This window comes from Lithobates pipiens, unplaced genomic scaffold (genome assembly GCF_037356315.1).
Source record: "Lithobates pipiens isolate NorthernLeopardFrog02 unplaced genomic scaffold, aLitPip1_a1.2 Scaffold_22, whole genome shotgun sequence".
NCBI lineage: Eukaryota > Metazoa > Chordata > Amphibia > Anura > Ranidae > Lithobates > Lithobates pipiens.
Genome location: NW_027507784.1, coordinates 288960812 through 288966811, shown reverse-complemented (window position 1 = coordinate 288966811; position 6000 = coordinate 288960812). Strand labels below are relative to the sequence as shown.

Genomic DNA, 6000 nt, shown 5'->3' with positions numbered 1-6000 from the left:
CCGCGTTTACATGCCACATTTAGCCTAGAGTTACCACCTCATCCTTTTAAAATAGAACATATTAATAACACAGGTTCTGTGGCTGATTAAGGTGGTAATTAAGGTGGTAATTAAACTCACTTGGTGCCCTATCTGCATTCATTTTGCCTCAGAACCAGTGCAATTCGTATGTGTTCGGGTTGAGGTGGAAACTCTAGTTTAGCCACGTTTGCGTCTAAACGCTTTTTGTTTTTTTGTCAGAAATTAAAAAACGAAACGCGTTACCAAGTTTACACGCGTTTACAAGCTGTTACAAGTGTTTGGCCTTTCAAATGCCTCTGAACATCCATCCTGAACGTGTTTTTTTTTGCTTTCCAAAAATGTCTTCTAAACTCAACTGCCTAGAAATTACTATAAATGACCCTGTGTACATCTACTGATAAGATACCATAGAGGAGAGTTCAGGGGCGGTTTTACAAAAAATGCCCAAGGGCAATTAGCATTTTTAGGAGAAAAGTTCAGCAATGGCAGCCTGCAAACAAATCTTCACCGGTTCACTTTACAGGGGAATTCCAACTTATGCCATACTGTAATCAGACCATACAACTGAGCCAACGCTATCTCATATAGCTATGTAACGTATATGTTGTAAAACAAACAAGCTGTAGGCAGTTCAGTTACACAGCAAGGAGAAATTTACGGTTATATGCAGTCTAAAATGATACTAAACAAACACACACTGTTTAATGTACATTACTCCTTCTATTTCTGTATATGGATGATGGCACTGTAATTATTTTAACCACTTCAGCCCTGGAAGGATGTACCCCCTTAATGACCAGGCCATTTTATGTGATATGGCCCTGTGTTACTTTAACTGACAACTGCGTGGTCATGCAACGTCTACCCCCAAAAAATTGATGTCCTTTTTTTCTTATAAATAGAGCTTTGTTTAGGTGGTATTTGATCACCTCTGAGGTTTTTATTTTTTGAGCTATAAACAAAAAAAAAAAAAATATTTTTTAACTTTCTGCTATAATACATTATCCAAAGAAAACAAAAATAAAATATGTCTTCACAAATTTAGGCCAATATGTATTCTTCTACATATTTTTGGTTAAAAAAAATCCCAATAAGCGTATATTGATTGGTTTGTGCAAAAGTTATAGCGCCCACAAGTTAGGGGATATATTTATGGACTTTTATTGTTTTTATTGTTTTTACTGGTAATTGTAGGCGATCAGTGATTTTTAGTGGGACTGCGACATTGCGGTGGATAAATCTGACCCTAATACACGCGACCGGACTTTTCGACGGACTAGGTTCGACGGTCTTCCCGACGGACTTTCGGCGGAGGTCCGACGAACTTTCTGAATGAAACGGACTTGGCCACACACGAACGGACTAAGTCCGTTCAAAAGTCTGTTGGTTTTGAACGTGATGCATAAACGGGACTAAACAAGGAAGTTCAATAGCCAGTAGCCAATAGCTGCCCTTGAGTCGTATTTGTTCCATCGGACTAGCACACAGACGAACGTTTTTTCCTGATTTTTAGGGAAAAAAAAGTCAGCTGGAGCCCACACACGATCGAATTGTCCGACGGATTCCGGTCCGCCGGACCAAGTCTGCTGGAAATTCCGATCGTGTGTACGCGCCATTAGTGACACTTTTTGGGGACAAGTGACACCAATACAGTGATCAGTGATAAAAAAAAAAGCACTGATCACTGTATAAATGACACTGGTAGGGAAGGGGTTAATACTAGGGGTCGATCAAAAGGTTAACTGTGTTCCCTCGGTGTGTTTTCTAACTGTGGGGGAGATGGACTGACTGGGACAACACAGAGATCGCTATTCCTGATTACTAGGAACAGACAATCTCAGTGTTCTCCCCTGTCAGAACGGGGATCTGCCTTGTTGACATAGGCAGAGCCCTGTTCTGTGGAGCGATCGCGGGTGGCTGGCGGACATCTCATAGTGACTGAGTGAGTATGAACAGCATGTAATACACCATTTATTGATAGTTTTGATGTGGGTTTAGTGACACATTACATCTTTTTTAATTTTTCCTTATACTAGTAAATGTTATTAAAGTTTGTAAAGATATAAAAGTAAAAGTATAATAGCGATACAGATTATATCTACTAGTGTGTAGGAGATGACATTATGATGTGTCCCTGATGTTGTTGCTTTTGGACAAAAAGTCAGAATAGACTGCTCACTAACATGTAGGAAATGGAGATGCTCCAAACAAGTAGGAGATGAAGAAAAAGAAAAAAAAATGTAACTATTTATTATTGTCATTTTACAAATGATGTATCATTATTATTTTCATCATCACTATGCATTTTATAGCTATTACAAAATCAAATACTGCATTCTAGTCTATTTATCATTATTTAAGTTACTTATATAGTGCCATCAATTTACGCAGCACTTTACATGTACATTGTACATTCACATCAGTCCCTACCCTCAAGGAGCTTACAATCTATTTCCCTAACACACATTCATACATACTAGGGACACCTAGAGGTTCTGGCTTTTCTCTGTCACCTCCAGTCAATGCTGTTTCAAGAGGATTTTGTAAGAAGTTTGTCCAGTTGATTTTTGATATAGTTTTGGAGTATCCTGTACCTGTGACCTTCTCCTGTTCAAGTTTTCTGTGTTAAATCCATAAAAAGCCATCCACTAGACTGAGCTTATATATGTTGGTGTGCTAAGTAGACATGGGCGCCATCAATAAATTAGTTTCGTTCTGTTCCGTTATGGTTCGTATTAAAATTAATTTGTACTTCGTATTTCGTGTCCGAAATTCCGTTTCAATTCGTACGAAATACGAATTGTCGTTAGGTTCGTTAACTTGTACGAATGTTCGTTACGATGAATTTAACAGCAAAAATATACCTCAATATGACAGTCGATGCTGATGGAAGTTTGGTTTTTATCCGCAATACGAAATTCCGTTGAAGAATTTCCTATCCGAAATACAAATTTTCGTTAGATGAGGGGCTCCCACCATCCCTGTGCTGTGCTGACTTCCTCCTTCGGATTCGTAAACAAAAGTTCGTATTTCGTACAGAATTCGGACGCATGGCAATTCGTATTTCGGATCCTCCCGAATGTACGAATTTAGGGAAATTCGTACGAAACGAATCGCACATGTCTAGTGCTAAGAACTGTTTCTCGGTCTGCCAGCCTCTGAACTAGCAAGGAAGACCTGGGTCGTTCTCGGCGTCCCCTCTAGGGGTGAGCATTACAAATATACAGTCTCTTTTTAGCACCAGAATTTTATTTATATTGCACTTTGATTTTTACTTAAAACTTTATTAAACTCAAAACCAAAAATGTAACACATAGCAGCTTAATAATCCTAAGGCCTCCTTCACATGGGGTGATTCAGTCTGTGCCCAGAGCAGGACCCTGTTTTACCAGCACAGTGATGCACAGGTGTTGCATGCATTCCCATGGCAGCAGCCCCATAGCGGCCTAATAGGATGCAGCGACTGCATCTAAACATTGCAGAAGCACAGCTCTGAAAACACCCAGGGTGAGTTGGGGGACACGCACCTGCACCCAAACAGATGTCATATTGGGAGAAACGGATGTGTCCAGACAGCTGCTGCATCCCAATAGACATGAATTGAAATGCCATCACGAGGATGCATGGAACACATATGCATCTCCGTGCTGGTAAAACAAGACAATGCACGGGGCACAGATCAAATTGTCCCATGAAAACGAGGAAAAGTGAGAAACAAAGGAGGCACTTCTAAGTGCAGCACATCAGTAGTTTATTTGGACACAAGGTTAAAAAGAATTACAAGCAGTCAATGTAAATCAGGCTCATAATAATCATAAATCCGGCAGGACTCCTGTCGTTGTCAGTCCATGCCTGCTCAGCCAACCAGCAGCTGTGGGAGAGGTGGAACAGGAACAAAATGGCTGCCGCACTTCTGGGAGTGGTGTGGAACACACACACTGGAAGTGAAGGTCAGGAAGGAGGTGATAACGCGTTTCGGAGCATGCACAGAAGCTCCTTCGTCAGACCTGAGCCCTGGGGACTAGAGAGCCGGCTTATGGGAAATAGGACCTGACATATGGGTGGCACATTATTCAGGGACAGATTAAATAGACAACATATATAAAATGTAACAATTGCGCAAAATAAATCCAGCAATAACAATTCTTAGAACAAGAAGAATATAAAATAAGTGGCAATATATTAGAACCGCATGCGGTTGTAGTATTTCCATCCACAATGAAGGACTTCCAGTATCAGCATAATACATAATTAAAGTTAAATAAAATAAATTAGCCAAATATAAAAAAAAGGAATAAATATTAAAAAAATGTCACATCAATAACAATATATCTGGCAAACATGGTTAGGAAGGCAGAAAAGTATGACACAATAAATGGGAGACAAATACAAGTAAGTACCAGTGGTATAAAAAAAAGGAAACATGCCTAGATATAGACTATATTACAAAAAGTATTGGAACGCCTGCCTTTACACTCACATGAACTTTAATGGCATCCCAGTCTTAGTCCGTAGGGTTCAATATTGAGTTGGCCCACCCTTTGCAGCTGAAGGCGCACCAGAGACATGCCCTGTGAGAGGGGCAAAATGCATAAAATAAGGCAGTCTTTAGATGGGACTGTCATGTTTACAGTGTTTATGTTGAGTTTATAATAAAACTTTTAAAAAACTACATTATTGGAGTTTGACCTCTTCTTACATACACATACTTTAGTGGCCAGGACACAGTGAAGTCTTTTGCAACCTGCACCCAAGGTGCCATTATTACAGACCTGCGGAGCGGTGGCCAGGGGCAGACTGACAACTCATGGGGCCCCCGGGCAATAGGAGATTATGGGGCCCCCGGGCAATAGGAGAAGATTATGGGGCCCTCATGCAATAGGAGATTATGGGGCCCCCAGCAATATATTATGGGGCCACACAATACACACACACACACACACACACACACACACACACACACACACACATACAGTATACACACACAGACATACAATATACACACACAGTATACACACACAGAATACACACACTGAAAAGGTAGCGGAGAGGGGGGGCAACTATAATCTTGGGATTTTTAAAAAAAACACAGATTTTTACATACTGTCCCTGGTTTTATTGAGGCTGGCAACCCTGATGGGGTCCCTTAGTAGCATGGGGCCCTCGGGCAGCGCCCGAGAGCCCGAATGGTCAGTCCACCCCTGGAGGTGGCAACCCATCGAACATATACAGTAAAATACATTTTTGATAATGTAGTTTTTGCCACCAAGTTTATAGTGCTGAAACTGATCGTACTTCATACTTGGTCGCCCTGCGTACTGTACATAACCATTCCTTATCCCAGTTAGACATCTCACATGCAGCACCATGGCATAACAAGCCTATAAAATATTAAAACACAAAGAGAGCGTGTCTATAGCCTGGCATGAACTCATAAAGAATATATCTGTCTCACATTCCTGCCACATGACTGCGATCTGACATTCCTGGATGGGTTCTCCATAAACCATCAAGAAAAAACAAACATGCTATGAAGCCAAAGAGATATTTCTGGATGGAAAATGAGTGTAATCACTGCTGCAAAACACTTCAATCTGTTATCAGCCTTCCAAGAGGTGACAACTCATCATCATTCACCTTCACACATTTCCCATCCGACAATGGCAGGGCTGGTGTGTCAGCGCTTATCGCTTGTCATAAGAGCTGCCAGGAAATATGACTTATAGTTTATGTTTAGATAGGAACTGACAATAAAACTGACACTTTCCTTTTACAGCTTTCATGCTGAGATATTACATTTACTGGCTTCAAATCTAACTCAAACTAATAAGAAACCATTTGGGCTCTACTCAGACCAACATGTGCACCACAACACCTACATATCTCCCAACTTTTTGAGATGGGAATGAGGGACACCTATCCGCAAAAGTATGCAGGCATAGGACACACCCCATTGCCACGCCCTCTTAAAGGAGAATT

At 40.8% G+C, this 6000-nt stretch overlaps 1 protein-coding gene across 1 annotated transcript in view; it reads left to right on the top strand.

Moving 5' to 3' along the window:
* Window positions 1-6000, top strand: part of GRIFIN (galectin-related inter-fiber protein) — a 102982-nt gene that overhangs the window by 43110 nt on the left and 53872 nt on the right. The window lies entirely within an intron of this gene.